The sequence below is a fragment of the Acomys russatus genome, chromosome 22 (assembly GCF_903995435.1).
Source record: "Acomys russatus chromosome 22, mAcoRus1.1, whole genome shotgun sequence".
In the NCBI taxonomy this organism is placed as follows: Eukaryota; Metazoa; Chordata; class Mammalia; order Rodentia; family Muridae; genus Acomys; species Acomys russatus.
Genome location: NC_067158.1, coordinates 53,110,968 through 53,128,662, shown reverse-complemented (window position 1 = coordinate 53,128,662; position 17,695 = coordinate 53,110,968). Strand labels below are relative to the sequence as shown.

At 45.1% G+C, this 17,695-nt stretch overlaps 1 pseudogene; it reads right to left on the bottom strand.

Moving 5' to 3' along the window:
• Positions 1 to 14,061: 14,061 nt before the first annotated feature.
• LOC127206059 (uncharacterized) lies at positions 14,062 to 14,171 on the bottom strand (annotated as a pseudogene).
• Positions 14,172 to 17,695: the final 3,524 nt, after the last annotated feature.

Here is a 17,695-nt window from a genome sequence, read left to right as displayed (position 1 = left end):
TGGTGGCACGCTGACATTGAACATGGTTCCATGGGGCTCCTGAAGTTACTTAGAACCATGGCCACAGAGGAGCCCGTGAAGACTCCGCCTGCTTCGGCCACATCTTCCTTTTATAAGAAAGACTTGCCAAGAAACTGCTTGGTGACAGCTAGAGAAAGAACCGCTTTACTGTTCTCAGAGCTGCTCCCCCTGCGTCTTGCCAGCTCAGGCTAAAAGCTATTGTTCGTGTTTGGCTGCTTACTGGTCATTTTGCTTATAATATACATCAAATAGGTTAGGTTTTGACTTTTTTTTTTTTTTTATTACAAATGTAGTATTTCTGTATCATTGAGATTTTAAGTTAGCTTTGAGGGACTTGTCGGAGATAGCAAAGAGTTATAACGTTCTTTCAGAGGGATCTGACTTATAATTTTGAAGTCAGTGACTTATACATGCAAAGATTTAAGCCGCAACTTTATTACTGATTGGGAACTCAATTAGTTTGTTTATTGGTTTTTATAGGGTTTCTCCGTCTTGCCCTGTCTGCCCTGGAACTTGCTCTGTAGACCAGGCTGACCTCGAACTCACAGAGATCTGCCTGCCTCTGCCTCCTGAGTGCTGAGATTAAAGGCGTGCGCCACCAGGCTCAGCATCATTGTAGTTGTAATAATAGACCACACACTGAGCATTGTGAGTTTGATGTAGTGTGTGTCCCTCAGGGAGCTAGATTTCTGGTATGGAGATGTTAAGTAAGACCTTTAAGAGATGGGACCTTAGCAGATCCTGGTGGTTCCTGTCTATAATCCCAGTACTAGAAAGAGGCAAGGGGATCTCAAATCTAAGTCTGCTTGGGCTACTTGAAAAGACTTTTTTTTTTTTAAAGTGTATGTGTGGGTACAAACTACTCAAAAAACTAAATAAGAAGCCAGGTGTGGTGGCACATGCCTTTAATGCCAGCACTCGGGAGGCAAAGGAAGGTCTACAAAGCAAGTCCAGGACAGCCAAGACTACACAGAGAAACCCTGCCTCAAAAACAAAACAAAACAAAAAATTAAACAAGAAGTCAAAAGAATCAAATGACCCAAACAATAAATGGATAAGTGATAAGCACAAAATTCTGCCCTAATCACCTCCCAGAGGCCGTAGCTCTAAATACCACAACAGAATTAAATTTTGGTTAGTTTTTGTTTGTTTGTTTTTGGTTTTTGAGATAAGGTTTCTCTGTGGAGCCCTGGCTGTCTGAGAATTTGCTTTGTAGACCTCGCTGGCCTTGAACTCACAAAGATCCACCTACCTCTGCCACCTGAGTGCTAAGACTAAAGGAGTGCACCACCACTGCCCAGCTAGTTTTCAATCCCTTAATATCTCTCTATGGGCAGTGGTGGTGCACGGAAGGATCTTTCTGAGTTCAAGGCCAGTCTGGTCTACAGAGTTCCAAGACAGTCAGGGCTAAGAAACCCTGTCTCAAAACAAACAAACAAACAAACAAACAAAAATAATCTCTCCATTTGGATTAAATTTCAACAGGAGTTCCCTAGGGAACTAGGTGTGTGGTGTCATTTGAAGATGAAGACAGAAAGATCAAGAGGCTAAGGTCAGGAGCTGAAGAGACTGTTAAGTGGTTAAGAGCATTGTGTGCTCTTTCAAAGGACCCAGGTTCAATTCCCAGCGCCTATAGTTTGGCAGCTTACAGTTGTCTGTAATTCCAGTTCCAAGAGATCTGACACTCTTATACCTGTGATTCTAAGGTCAGTCTTGGCTACACAGTAAACTCCAGGCCAGCCTGGAATGAGCAGTGGGCTCCTGAAGGTCAAGTTCGAACCACATCCAAACCATGATGTTTGTTTTCAAGGAGCTTGCCATCTTCCAAATGAAATCACATCAGGTCAGCCCATCCCCCAAACCCTGATAGAGATGGCAAAGGAAGTGATGTTGATTAGAATTTCATGGCCTTGAGTCCTTTTTTGGGGTATAAAAAGGTATAGAATAAAGGGATCTTGGAGGACTCAGGGGTGGCATGAGGCAAGAAGGATTATGTCATGGACAAAACTGCAACCCAACACTGGGAACATGGATGGCTTTTGAAAAGATAAACACAAATGGGATGAAAAGGCCCAGGGAGGTGGCTCAATGGGCAAGGTACTTGGCATGAACATATGAGGACAAGGGTTCAAATCCCCAACACCCACACAAATGCTGGGCGAATGTGACGGCTGCATGTAATCCCAGTGCTCTCAAGGGAGAAACAGGATCCCTGAAGCAAGGTGACTAGTGAAACTAACCAAATTAGCACCCTCTGGGGTTAAACCAGAGACCCTGGCGAAATATATATGGCGGAGAGCAACTGAAAAAACTGACATCGACCTCTGGCATCCACCCACATGAGACCACACACCCGTTTGAATACATATACACAACTGTACACCCAACACACACACACATACACACAGAAGAAAAAAAATATGTCTGTTCTAGTGGCTCATGCCTGTAACTCAACACTCAGGAAATAGAGACAATAGGCTAAGGGGTTAAAGGCTAGCCTGGGCTACATAAAACTCAGAGTAAACAAAGAAAAGACTATAGAGACAGCTCAGCAGGTAAAAAGAACTTGCCACACAAATCTGATGACCTGAGTTCAATCGCTTAAAACTGTGCTAGGAGAGAAAAAAGCTCCCAAAAGTTGCCTTCTGCCCTCTGAACATGTGTTGTGCACACATGTCATATATATGCCTGCATGGACACACAAACATACACAACAACAATAATAATATAACTAGCTGAGCATGGTGGTGCACGCCTTTAATCCCAGCACTCAGGAGGCAGAGGCAGGAGGATCACTGTGAGTTCGAGGCCAGCCTGGTCTGCAAAATGAGTTCAGGACAGGGAACATGGTAAGACCAGTGGATTTCATGGGTGTGGACCCATTGTCATTGTTGCAGTATTCTGGCTGTGAAGGGAGTTCCTTGGCCAGAAGCAATACTGCATGGAATACCACAGCCGTGGATAAGGCATTCTCTAAGTCCTCGGACGGTGGTGTTGGGAAGCGTTATGTGCAGGGAAGGCAAATCCATAACCAGAATAAGTGTCTACCCCAGTGTGGACAAAGTGTTGTCCAGAGGAAGTGGTGCAATGTAGTCAGCCTGCCACCAGGTCTCTGGCTGGTGATCCTGGGGAAAGGTGCCACGTCTTGAGCTCCGTGTTGGTCGGCTGCTGGGAGATCTGGCACTCAGCAGCAGCTGTAGCCAGTCCAGCCTTGGTGAATGGAAGTCCATGTTGTCGAACGTAGCACCATCTCTGCCACCATGGTGACTTTGCTCACGGGCCCAATGGCCAATGACAGGGACAGCTGAGGCGAGAGGCAGCCTGTCCACAGAATGGCAGAACTTGGCTGCTGAACTCCCTCACCTGAAGTCACCTTTTGATGAGCATTTACATGGGTCACCATATCTCCACATCCTTTGCCCACTTGGAGAGATCTATCCACATATCCCAGATATGTTTCTCACCAATTTCCCATGTCTCTGGCCATCCAGACAGTAACCACTGGCTGTAGCCCATGAATAATCAGTGAACACTCATATGTCTGGCCATTTCTCCCTCCAAATGACATACTTGACCATGTGTGGCCTCTGAAGTTCTGCCCACTGTGACGGTTTCCCTTTGCCAGTGTCTTTCAGGGTAGTCCCAGAAAGGGGCCACAATGTTGCAGCTGTTCACTTCTGGGTGGTACCTGTGTATCATGAAGAACCATCAGTAAACCAGTCCCCAGTCTTCTCTTCCTCAGTCACCAATCACAGGGAACACCCATCAGGCTATAGATGCACACTTGGCAGCAGTCAGCATTGTAATGGGAGTAGAAACCACAGGCATTTGGGCAACTTCTTCATGTAACTTGCTTGTGCCTTCAGGACCTGCTGGTGCCTGACCACGTATACACTACTTCCATTCGATCATAGATTGCTGCTGTGCACATCCTACTTTATGACTGGTGGATCGGAAAGCGTGCAACTCATGATGGGCAGCTCAGGTCACATGATAACTTGGTGACCCCATTGTGAAACATTCACTTTCCACTAAGGCCCAATAGTAGGTGAAGAACTATCTTCCAAAGGAAGGATACTTATCTGCAGATGATGGTAGAGCCATGCTCCAAAATCCCAAAGGCCTCTTCTGTGATTCACCTATAGCATTCCTATCTCCCACTGACACCTCAAGTACCATCAGGTCTGCTGAACCAATTGGTCCAAATGATAGAGCAGTCTGTACATCAGCCTGGACCTGTTGAAAAGCCTGTTATAGGCCCCACACAAAGATAGCAGTTTTCTGAATCACTTGGTAAATGGACAGGAGTAACACACTCAAGTGAAGAATATGCTGCCTCTAGAATCCAAATAGGCCCATTAAACACTAGGCTTCTTTTTTGGTGCTGGGAGGAGCCAGGTGCAACAACTTATCCTTCACTTTAGAAGAAATGTCTGCATGCCCGGCGCCACTGGACTCCTAAGAATCTCACTGAGATAGAAGGCCCCTGAATTTTGATTGGATTTATTTCCCATCCTCTGATATGAAAATTGGTTACCAGCGGGTCCAAAGGGGTTGCTGCATCCTGCTTGCATTGGTCAAACCAGCAGAATGTTGTTAATACAGTGAGCCAGTGTGATGTTTTGTGGAAGAGACAGACAGTCAAGATCCCTTCTAATTATGTTAAGACACAGAGCTGCCTTGAGGTGAAACTGTGAAGGTGTACTGCTGACCTTGCCAAATGAAAGCAAATTGTTTCCAGTGGTCCTTATGGACAGGGATGGAGAATAAAGCATTTGCTGGACCAATAGCTCCACACCATGTACCAGGAGATGTGTTAATTTGCTCAAGTAAGGACTCAACATCTGGTACAGCAGCTGCAGCCACACTGGGTTTCCAATAGTCATTCTCCGAGGTCCATTTGTCTTCTACGCTAGCTGGATAGGAGTGGAAGGGGAGTTGTGGTGGGCTCCGCCACCGCTGCATCTTTCAAGCCCTCGATGGTGGCACTAGTTTCTGTAGTCCCTCTAGGGGTTCAATACTAGTTTCGATTCACTGTTTGTTTGGGGGAGGTAAAATGAAAGGCTTCCATTTCCCGTGTTGAACCTAGCCTCTCCATTGAGAGGATCCATATCAGGTAAACTCAGCCTGATCCAGCTCTGTGTGGCTTCCATTCTTACCCCACACACTTCAGACCCATCCCCACATGCACTCTCTACACGTCTGCTCAAATGAATTAGCAAACTCATTAGGCTCTCTAGTGGTGTAGCACACCTCCTCATGGACTACACTTTCTACCTCTCTTCTGGGCGGAGCCTGCTTTGTCTTAAGTCTGAATACAGGTCTTGAGGCAACTATCGGTGGACCCTAGGGGACATCATATATTGTCTTGCCTGGCATCTCCTTCAGAGAAAGTCTCTTCTGGTTTAGAGACAATGAAGGACTGATTTCCTCAGTCAAAGGTGAGGGTAGACTGTGTAAGACTGAGGCTTCTAGAGAGCTCTCTAGTCTATTCCCGGAGTCCCTACTGAGAGATGGAGTCTGTTGCCAATGCAAATGCATAGGAATTTATTGAGCCTGTGAGACGGGGTCTGCTAAGTTCTTTCGAGTTGGAGACCCTGAGAAGCAGAGGCATGGGCCTTTTATAGGTTTTAGACAAAGAAATGAGTTTTACAGTATGTGATTGGTTGAAACAGTTACGGATGGGGGGGGGGAGATTAGGAACTTTCTTAGTTGGGAGAGGTAAGTACATTCCTGGGAAAGTGGAATTTTAAACAGAAGCTGTAACACAAACTGTCTCTCCTTGAGTCAGGCTGGACTCTTCAAGGTTTTTTTCTGTCCCTGCCACACATCTGATATCGATGTCTGTCCTTAAGTCAAGCTGGACCCTCTAGAAATTTACATGCTTTGGCCTTAATGGGGGCCTTTAAGGAGGGGGCGGCCCTGGTTCCCTCAACTGATGACTTCAGGTGAGATAGACCCTTGGCAATCTGAGGGCTCAAAGGTCTCTGCTTCCTTAGGATCCTCCTAACACATCCCCATCCCAAGTTACAGGACATGCTGGGTTCTTTACCAGCCAATGCCCTTAGTTTAAACCCTCTGAGGCTGGGGACATGAATTTTTAATGTACTTCGGCCAACCATATGATTAGGGCTTTGGTTTGATTTTCTGCAGCTTGAGCTCTGTGGCTCCTGGAAAGAGGGTCCCCCAACCCTTTAATACAGATCTTCCTGTAGTATGAACACCCTGACACCAACACCCCCCGCCCCGTGACTATAAAGTTATTTCATTGCTACTTCACATCTTTAATCTTGCTGCTGGTATGAATCACTATGTAAACATTTGATATGTGACCCCTGTGAAAGGGTCAATAGAGTCCTAAAGGGGTCGCAACCAGCAGGTTGAGAATTGCTGCTTTAGACTGTTTATGTACACCTGAAGCAAGTCGGTTTTATCATTAAGTTCATTGCTGTCTTTCATTGTATTCTGAGATGCTGGAGGTTGGTTAATTTTATTACGGAGCTCGTCCTTGTCCTTCGTCAAGTTTATCCAGAGATGCTAGAAACAACTGACCAGCATCCCCCAATAGTAATTCTTCTTCTTCTTTTTAATTTTTTTCTTATTTTTCCTCAAATTGTGAAAAGCTTCTTATTAATGGTCACTAAATCCACTCTCCCTCACAATTGGAGAATCCAGATAATCACATGCATTTGTCTCCTTAGGTGAGTAAAATAGTTTACACTATGGGCTTTCAGTACACTTGGAGCTTCCAGGAGAGGCTTCTGTACCTGAAGAGGCTTCGCTAACTATAGGTGTTGACGAACTGAAAAGCCTATTCCAGGCACTTACGAGAGTCATCCTTATTCTTCTGTTGGTTCAGAAGGCTGAAGATGATGCTCTAGTGTTCTAGAGAAATCTTGTGTGACTGTCCAGGTAGCCAGAAGTCACTGTCATATAGTTTTGGAAGCTGCTTGCTCTGCACTTCCTGTTTATTCAGATAATATCATCCTTCTCAGGTCTCTCATGGGGTTGAAGACCAAACAGTCTTACAATTAAGCTTAAGTTGTTTAGGATTTAAGAAGATGTTTTAGGTCTAAAAAGATGGCTTTTTTGCTTGGTAATGCAATTTATGATACAAAGTGATTTAGGTACAGAACTTTAGAATCACCAAGACAGGGTAGATAGTAGAATACTTTCTTCACGGTTGCCAAACACTATGGACTGGACTTTATGAATGGATTCTTTTTTTTTTTTTTAAATCATAGAGTATGTAGTTTGTTGATGTTAGAGAAAAGTCTTTTATTTAGACAAATGGGGGAAATGTTGCAGGACATTTGACCCCTTGTGAACCCCGAGACTGTAAACTATAAAAACCTGTTTCTTGTTTGGGGTGGTTTAGCCCTAGCACACACCTTTAACCCAAGAACTCTGTCATTATTGTAAACAGGTGACGACGGTGTGGCTCAGCCTTAGCACTCACCTCTAATCCAAGCGCTTTCTGTACAGGGGTTTAATAAAGTTAGCACCAGATCAATAGGGTGGAGCCAGTGACCAGACGTCAGGAACCAGGTAGGAAGGAGAGACACTGAAAGAGGGCGTTTTAAGATGGTGTGGAGGAGGAGGAGAGACACTGAAAGAGGGCATTTTAAGACGGTATGGAGGAGGGGGGGGGCGCTTTTTGGTGCTGTCAGTTGAGCTAGCAAGCTTTTGGCCTTTTGGGCTTTGAGCTTTTGGTGTTTTGTTTTTTTGTTTTTTGTTTTGGGATGTAAGCCGAGTAGGAAGGTCAGATGGGTGCTTTCTCTGCCTCTCTGAGGTAGCAGGTGTTCACTCCAGCATCTGGTTCCTGAGTCTTTGTTGGTAAAAATCAAATGATTGGGGATTTTTAAAAATTAAATTTTAAAAATTATTATTTTATGTACATTGGTGTTTTGAGCACATGTGTGTCTGTGTGTGTCAGATCCCCTGAAACGGGAGTTACAGACAGTTATGAGCTGCCCTGTGAGTGCTAGGAACTGAACCCAGGTCCTCTGGAAAAGCAGTCAGTGCTCTTAAGCACTGAGCCAATCTCTCTTCAGTCTCTCTCTCTCTCTCTCTCTCTCTCTCACTCTCCTCTCTCTCTCTCCCTCGACCCCTCTCCTTCTTCCCCTCTCCCCTCTCCTCCCTCTCTCCCCCTCTCTCTTTACAGCTTCAGAATCTAGTAGTTAAAGTAAATAAACAAAATCATTAGGTCAAACCATTAAATCAGGGACTGTCTGTGTGTGCGTGCAAACCATTAAATCAGGGACTGTCTGTATGTGCGTGCAAACCATTAAATCAGGGACTGTCTGTATGTGCGTGAGTGTATATAGCATCTTTTCTGCTGCTGAGGGGCACATACACATTTTTCTCCCTCTGTGACTCAGCCAGCAGAATGTGGAACACGCTTCATGTATTGACATAGTCTTGCCATCTTCCTCTTCTCGATTTGTTCCCAAAGGACTGCCTCCCTGCCCGCCTCCCCAAATCTCTGCATCTGCAGCAAGTGACATTATGCAGGCTTCCTGGTATAGGCAGGACTCCAGCCTTTTATTCCTGGGTCTCCCAGCCTGGCACATTCACAAGTGCTTTGGAAGTTTTACCTCTTTGCTGTGGAAAGACTCAGCATGTGGTGGTCCTTAGAATGGGCCAGAGGTCTTTTTCAGCTTTGGGAAGAAAGATTTGGTGGGAAAAAAAAAAATTGGAGTGGTTGTCTCAGTGGCTGGTGGGAGGGTGATTTTTTTTTCCCCCTTTGGATTTTAATACTATGATGTAGGTTTTCTTTAATAAACACACTTTTCAGAAACAAGGAAAGATTGTGTTGTTGTTGTTGTTGTTGTTTTAAATAGCTAGAAAGAAGTGGGTAAGTTTTGTCTAATGAAATGCAAAATTGCCTTCTTGGAACCACTCTAGGCACCTGGCACCTGGAAAGGGGGCAGGAAAGTGGGGACCGGGTGGGAGGTGAGGAGCCTGGGAGAGGAAGACACTTTTAAGTTTTCAGTGGCCGCTTGAGTGGTTGGGCCTGCTCGGTTTCTTGCAACTAGAATTCTTCAAAAGATATCTCTGTCTGAAAACCTCTCTAAGCAGAAAAAGTTCAAAACCAGAGGAGCCAGCAAATTACACTGAACAGGGCCCAAGTTCCTATTTTTAAAGGCATGTACCTCCTGGGGCGCAGGGTCCACTCTTCCTGTCTGAGGTCTTTTGTCCGGACCTATGTAGTCCAAGGCCAGCACCATGAGAGTCGGTGGTTAGGGGCCTGACCGTGAGAGCTGACCTACAGCTCGCCCAACACCAGACCCCCTGCTGCGGGGCTCCTGGGCAGGACGGCCTCCGGCCTTCAGCTTCTTCCTTCTGAGCTTGTTTGTCTGCTGCTGTGCTGAAGGTTTTCTGGGTAACTACAAGCAACAGATCTTGTTAGTTCCTCTTCAGATTGCCCACTACTCCCCACCCTGATTTCTCACCTCCCAGCATCCTGTTTGTCTCCCTGACTCAGTTCCCCTGCCCCACCCCTAACCCCTACCCAACCCCTAACTCCTACCCAGCTGTCCCCTGAGCCAGGTTTTTCTTCCCTCAGCCAATACAATTTAACTTTTTTTTTTTTTTTTTTTTTTGGTTGTTGTTGTTTTTCATTTTATTACCCGTACTTAGACCAAACACACCACGCGTGCTTCTCTTCGGTTTTTAATTCACTGAACCATTTGTTTTTCTCTCATGAAAACATTTAAAGCACAGTTAGATGCCATGTTTGGCTCCTCTTTCTTCCCTTCCCTTGAGGTAATGTACTTATAGAAGGTGAACATGAAGGAGACTAAGAGGGAACTGTAGAAATAAGGAAATGCGAACGGTCGGTTATAATTTAGATATATTGGTCTCTCTAAAAGGCTTCTGTGAGGCTTTGTGTCCGTCACTGACCTACCCCTTGGAAGTTCTTATTCCTGGCCAATTCATAGTCGGATGGCATTGTTTGCAGGCAATGGAAACTTCCAGAGGCGGGTCCTCGTTGGAGGAAGTAGGTCCTTGGAGGTGTGTCACTGAGAGTTCTCCATCCTCTGCTGTCTGTGACATAACTACAAGGCTCTGCTCTGTCACGTCTTTGCCCTGCACTCAGCCTTGACCCAGATCCAAGGAGGACAATGGAACAAAATATCTGGATGGGACCTATAAAGCTGGGGCCGGAATAAACCTGTCCTTGGGTGTTACCTCTCCTGTGGGATTAGCTGCAGTTATAAGAAACTGCCTAGTGTGGAGAGATATGAACCAGGCACAGGACATTTTCAGTGCTGCTTGCCTACCTAAAGTTCTCTGGTTATGACGGGGCGAGAACTATGTAATTCACTGTGTAGTCATGTTCACATCAGTATAACAGTTCATTTATTAGATTTTTAAAATATTTATTTAGAGAGGGGGCTGGGGAGAGAAGATGCTATTGTGGTCCACAGCACCGCTGTGGAGGTCAGCGGACAACTTTATAACTTTTGGGGGTTAGTTGTCTACTGCCACTGTGTGGGCTCGAGGAATCCGGCTGAGTTCGTAAGGGTTGGCAGCAAGGGCCTGTGTCTCCTGAGCCTTGTCACTGGCCCAGTTTATTAGGTACTGAAGAGTGTTTTAAAAGGGTACAGGACACACAGCTGCAATCTCATCACTAAGAGGCTAATGCCAGGGGAGTGCCGCGAGTTCTGTCTAGCCCAGGCAGCGAGTCCAGGGCAACCCTGTACTACATACAGTATAAGACCGAGTTTCAAAAAACACCAAACCAGACCAAACAAAGGAAACAAGTGCCTGTATTCTAGCCAACCAGTAACCGTATATAAACTGTTTGTTTTCTGCACTGTTGTGAAATATCTGAAATAATCACCTTACAATGAGAAAATGTGTATTTCTGCTCAGTTTTGAAGTCGCAGCCTGGTATCAGTTGGGTTGTCTCTTTTGGGCCCTTGTAAGGTGGCACACAAGGATTTCTCACCCAGGATTAGGAAGCCAAAAGAGCCCACAGTCCTTCTTAAAGGAATAAACCTCCCACTAGGCCCAGACTTCTAAAGTTGCCACCATGTCCTCATAGTGTCATCTAGGGGCCAAGCCTTTGACACATGGGTCTCTGGGGGAAATTCAAGATCCAAAACTATAGCATGAGCTGTGTGGACTTGGGCTTTATTATTATTATTATTATTATTATTATTATTATTATTATTATTATTATATTATTATTATTTTACATTATTGTGGCAAATGGGTCTATGGAACCCAGCTATTTAAATTTTCAGGTTTATAAGAAATATTGTGATTTGAATGAAAATAGCCTCCATAGGCCCATAGGGAGGGGCACTGTTAGGAGATGTGGCCTTTTGGGGGTAGGCGTGGCTTGGCTGGAGGAGGTGTTTCACTGGGCGTGGGCTTTGAGGGTTCAAATGCTCAAGTCAAGCCCAGTATTCTTTCTTCCTGCTGCCTGCTGATCCAAATATAGAACTCTCATCTCTTTCTCCAGCACCACGTCGGCCTGCATGTCACCATGCTTCCTACCATGGTGATAATGGGTTAAACCTCTGAACCTGTAAACCAGTGCTAATTAAAATGTTTTCCTTCTGCAGGGCAATGGTGGCCCATGCCTTTAATCCCAGCACTTGGGAGGCAGAGGCAGACGGATCGCTGTGAGTTCGAGGCCAACCTGGTCTACAAAATGAGTCCAGGACAGCCAAGGGAACAGAGACACTCTGTTTCAAAAAAATCAAAAACCAAAACCAAACCAAAACAAAAAACGTTTTCTTTTATAAGAGCTGTATCAATTTGGAACTCTGGAATTTTCTCCTCTTTAAGCTGTTTTGTGTCCATTTCTCTCCCGCACCTCCCCTTTCTCTTTTTTTCTTTCTCTTTTGTAAAGGCAATTCACTAGACCCAGGAAGGACCCTTTAGTTATACAAAATTGTTTAGGAAACTCCTACTTTTTCCTTCCTCTTCCAATCAGCACACACTGAGGAGCTCTTGCATTTGGTGGCCTGGACTTGGACATAGTGTCTGGTTTCACTTGTTTTGTTTTATTTTATTTAACTAAAGCTATATAAAGCTTGTGGATTAAACAGAATAAATTTCTAAATTAAAAAAAAAAAAAGCTGTAGTGGAAGCCTGATGTGGTGGTGACCACCTTTAATCCCAGAACTCAAGAGGCAGAGGCAGGAGGATCTCTGTGAGTTCAAGGCCAGCCTGGTCTACAAAGTGAGTCTAGGACAGCCAGGGCATTCTGCACAATTGTTATGGGGTGGTGGTGGTGGTGGTGAAGTCTTTCAAAAATATTTTTATTTATTTACTTAGTATGTGTGTCTGTGAGTGTGTGTTTCTGTGTGTGTGTATTTAAATTAGAACAATTTACAGCATTTGGTTTTCACTTTCTGCTCTATGGGTCGAAGGGCTCGAACTCAGGTCATCAGGCTTGGCATCAAATATCTTCACCCACTGTGGGCTAACTGCACAGCCTTCCATTGTATTTATTTACTTAATCACTTAATTATTTATTTGGTTTGTTCCAGTTCATTTTTTTTTTTAAAGGAATAAATACTTTGAGAGCTCACTGAGCACAACTAAATAGTCATTTGTCTAATTCTAGATTCAAAAGATGCAGAAATAAGTAATGGTGAGGTCCTAAGCACATGCTGAAATCTTAGGTTTCTCTTACTGTGTTGTGGACATTCATAAAATGAAGATGTCCCTCAGATTGACAGAATGCCCTTGTTTGAGTGCTATGGGACAAATTTTCCAACACAACTCATGTCCCTTCACTCGGTGCTGAGAAGGCCAAGCCTCATGAGACAGCTTCCCCGTCAAAAAGGGACAGGACAAGCCTTGTTCAGGGTTGTCACCATTTCCTAGGGCAGAAACTCTTGGCTCAATGTCTTTCCCTCACCCGTCTCCAGACACTCCCTCTGCTGTGGCGTTGGGACTTTTCCATCACAAAGCTGTGGCCCTCTCTAGTAAGAGGTGGGCCCTGGAGAAGGACATAATTATCCACACTTCTTATATTTTTCGGTTGCGAGCCTAGCCTTTAATGACTGAACCACCTCCCCAGCCCACATTACACTCCTCCTCCTCTTTCTTTTTTTTTTTTTTTTTTTTTTTGGTTTTTCAAGGCAGGGTTTCTCTTTGTAGCCTTGGCTGTCCTGGACTCACTATGTAGACCAGGCTGGCCTTGAACTCACAGTGATCCACCTGCCTCTGCCTCCTGAGTGCTGGGATTAATATTTTTTTCCTGTACACAGAGGGAAGTATGCTGAGATGCTTTTTAAAAGTTCTAGTTGAAGCTGGGCGGTGGTGGCACACACCTTTAATCCTAGCACTCAGGAGGCAGAGACAAGTGGATCGCTGTGAATTCAAGGCCATCCTGGTCTACAAAGGGAGTCCAGGACAGCAAGGTTACACAGAGAAACCCTGTCTTAAAAAGCAAAACAGTCCTAGTTGAGCCAGGCAGTGGTGACTGGCAGCACTTGGGAGGCAGAGGCAGGTCGTTGTCTGAGTCAGAGACCAGCCTGGTCTACAGAGCGAGTTCCAGGACAGTAAGAGAAACCTTGGTTTTTTGTTGTTGTTTGTTTGTTTGTTTGTTTTTTAAAAAGGCCAGGTGGTTTAATCTAGTTCATTTGGTCCATTTGACAGGACAAAGCTACATTGTATAACTTGGGCCCGCCCTAACAACAGCTGATGCTTATGTGGGTTCAATCCCAGGTCACAATCTTTCTATTCCACTGTCTTTAGAAACTAGGAATGGAAGGCAGAGTTTACTTACCTTATTTTAAAGAAAGCATTTCCTGTGTCATTGTTTTTCAAAAGTGTATCAAATTTTCTTTTCCAATCTAAAATTGAATACATGCCCCTAAAATATTTAAAAATTTTCTTTTAGACTTTAAGTTCCCCAACTTGAGTTTTCCAACTGACTACACCTCTGGCCATTGGTCATATTCTCATGAGAATAAAGGCTTTATCTTTTTTGTTTATATTACTTACAACTTTTATATTTAACATATTGTCCTATATAATTTCCTTTACCAAGGATTTTTTAAAAAATTAGCTTTGTTATCACAAGGTCGAAAAAATAAAAGATTCAGAGTTGTTCTTCTCTATGGAAGTCTTTAGTAAAGGGTAAAAGATTAATATGATCTGAAGAGAAACTGGAGTATCTAAATTGCCTTTTAAATATAAGGACAGGCACCCACAGAAAGGATTTCAGTGCTACCACAGACAGAGTGCCTGTGCCTAGGTGAAGATTTGATTCGTTGTTACGTTATCACTTGCTTTGTTACTCTGAATTAGAATCCTGAAAAGACAAATTTTGCTGCCAATGGGATCATCGCCATTGAAGAAGACAGACTGTGACATCCATACCTCTTAAGACTGAGCCTCCCTTGCCAGCCCCAATTAACTGAAATTTTAGTTATTGTTTGGAAGCCGTTTGTTGCAAGGAAACACACCAAGTCTTTTCAAGGTCATGTGAGGGTGAAATCAAGTGGTCTGGAAGCAACTGGAAAAAGATCACCGCAAGTTTTCCTAAAAGCTCCGCCCTGAGTCCAGACACGAGAATCCTCTTGTGCTGGGGCAGTTTCCCTCCCACAAAGTGAAGCAGTAAAGACGGACTACCAGAAGCTGAAGGAAACGAGAAAACCGCACTTGAATTAGTTTGTTCCACTATGCCTTCTGCCTCCAACTGCATAAACATTCTCTAGACGGCTGCCAAAGGCCGGAGAAGCAGATTAAACACATCCGCGTCCGCCTGCGGCTCCGGTGTCTGAGGCAAGTGCCCACTCAATCAGAAAACGAGAGCAAAGGATGATGGGAAGCTTTGGCAAGGAAGCTTCCGCTGTGGTGGTTTGACTGGTATGTTTACCACGGTTTCAAGCATGTAACTCCTTCGTCCTTAGTTGGGTGTGCTCTTTGGGAAGGTTAGGAGATTGTGGTCTTGCTCGAGAAGTGTTTTACGGGAGGAAGGCAGAAGTTATAAAGCCACGAACCATTTCCAGTTTGCTCTCCTTGCTTCCTGATTTTTGTGTGTCAGAGACGTGAGCCCTCTGCTTTTCCTCAGTGTCTAGTCACCATTCCTGTCAGCTGACACGCTTGCCCATGATGGTAGCGATGGACTCTTATCCCTCTGGAAACATAAGCTCAAATAAAGTCTTCTCTTGGTCAGGGTGTGTTATCATAGCAACAGAAGACTAACTAATGAAGTTGGTACCAGGGAGTAGGCTGTTGCTATGACAGACCTATGTGGTTTTGTTGTTGTTTGAGGAATGTGGACGACTTTGGGATGTTAGTTTAGAGAGGGGGGCTGGGCCATCCTAGTAGGAGTTTGGAAGACAGCGACGCTAAGAGATACGTAGGTGGGGAGGCCCACCGGATGGTTCCGCTATTCCAGTCCCAGATAACAATCTGGGCTGGAGACCACTTTTGTGATGTGTTGGCAAAGAACAGCTCTGTTTTCAGCCCTGGTCATGAACGCCTCTGAGGCCAAATTAAAAAGTACTGGATTAATTTCTTTGGTGGGGAGGTTTCAAGACAGCCTAATGTTGATTCTGTTGCACGGTTATTAGTGATCACGCCGAATGAGAGCGACGCAAGAGAGCAAGTGGGGCAGGAAGAATTGCTGGTGCGAAATTGGAAGAAAGAAGAAGCACCAGAAATTCTAATGTTGCAGCCACGGCTTGTGCTGACAGGGATAAAGGGGACCGAGGATGGGCCAGATCTGCAATGCTCTTAGAGCAAGGCTCCCCCTGGCTTAAACTTCCAACTGGTGAAAGAAAAGTGCTCAAGGAATTTTCTCCTCATGGAAAGCAACATTAAACAAAAGCTGCTGAAAATGTGACTAAAGGGAGCAGGGCCCATCCCAAGCTGGCAGCTGAAAATGCCAGTGTCATCTCCGCGGTGCTGGTTTTAGAGTCATAAAAGATGCACAAGCAAAGCGCTATGGAATCTTGCTCTAGGACTTGAGGGAGCGGTGGAGGCTCGGCGTGTGGCAAGGTAGTCCCTGCATGAAGGCCCTAACAGGGCAAGAAACCCCGAGAAACCCTGGCGGGAAGCTGTGGGATTGGAGTGCAAGGTATTTTGGAGACCAGAAGATGTTGAAAATGCCAGAACCATAGGATATCTGCCAATGACAGCTTCAAACTGGGAGTGGGACCACAGAGCAAAAGGATGTGTCAGGCATCCACATTAGAAGGGCAGAGAGAGCCGTCTAAGCCCTTTGACACTGTCCGTGGAGCTGGCGAGCTTGGTATTTGGGGTTTGCTTTTGCTTTGTTCCGATATTCCCTCACTATGTCTCCATTTTTCCCTTTTGGAATGGAAATATATATTCTGTGCCATTGTGTATTGCAAGTATGCAATTTACTTTTTGCCATGGGGGGGTGGTGGTGGTGGTGTCGGGATGTCAGTTACAGTTGAGAGATTGCCTTGAATCTCAGAAAAGACTTTGGACTTTGAAACTGTGAGATCGTGAAGGAATCTAGGGACTTTCAGAATTGGACAAAGGCATTTTGCGTTATGACATGGCCGCAGGACCACCAGGGCCAGGGAGAAGAACATGGCAGTTTGAACGAGAGCTGCCCGCCCCCCCCACCCCCCGCCCCGAGTCTTGGGCATTTGAATGCTTTGTCCCTAACTGGTGGTGCTCTTTGAAGTCTAGGAGGTATGGCCTTGCTGGGAGAAGTATGTCACTGCAGGAAGGTTTTGCAGTTACAAAGCTCATGTGCAACTCCCAGTTTACTCTCTCTGCGTTCTGCTTGTATACCGAGATGTGAGCCCTCCCCTACACCCACACCCCCCATCCTCACCCCCTCCACACCCCCCATGCCATCCCCAGCTCCTGCGCTCAGCATCGGTTGTTATGCTTTGCAGTGATGGGTTCTCTTCCCTCTGGAACTGTCAGCCCAAATAAGTCCTTTCCCCGTCTAAGTTGCTTTGATGATGGTGTCTTATCACAGGCACAGAAAAGTAGTGAATACACCCAGCATGAGCAAGTAGGCGTCATTCAGAAGCAGGGCCTAGGGCATGGTCACATCACCGATGTTAAGGGCAAGGCCACACTTCTTGGGGACCACAGCATGCCCTGTTGACTATTCATACCCTTCGGTTCTGCACATCCCTTTTTTTTTTTACAGTCTGGCCTTAAGGAGTGTTGGATTTGTCAACGCTTCTTGGGTTCTTCGTTCAGTGCTGGGATGAAATCTACTACACAGCTGAGGCTGATGTTGACCTCTGGATCCCCTAACTCCAGGTGCTGGAATTGCAGGTATGTGACACGTGCTTGGCTTAACTAAGATCATTTAAATATGTTTTACTATTTAAACTTTTATTTACTTATCATTCTTTGTTTTTTGTTTTGTTTTGTTGTTCCGTTGATGTTGGTTTTCTTGAGACAAGGTTTCTCTGTGTAGCCCTAGATGTCCTGGAACTCACTCTGTAGACCAGGCCAGCCTCCAATTCACAGAGATCCGCCTGCCTCTGCTTCCCAAGTGCTGGGATTAAAGGTGTGCACCACTACGAGGGTTTTGAAGTAACCTAAGACCAAGTTGGAAGGGAAGTTTTATTTTCATTAAAAATAACTATGATTTCCTGCACTACAAAATGCACCATTACTATGTCCTCTTTCTCCATTAGATAGTGCCTCCACCTCACCCCAGGACTGGAGGTAAAATCTAAGTAATCTTCCTGTT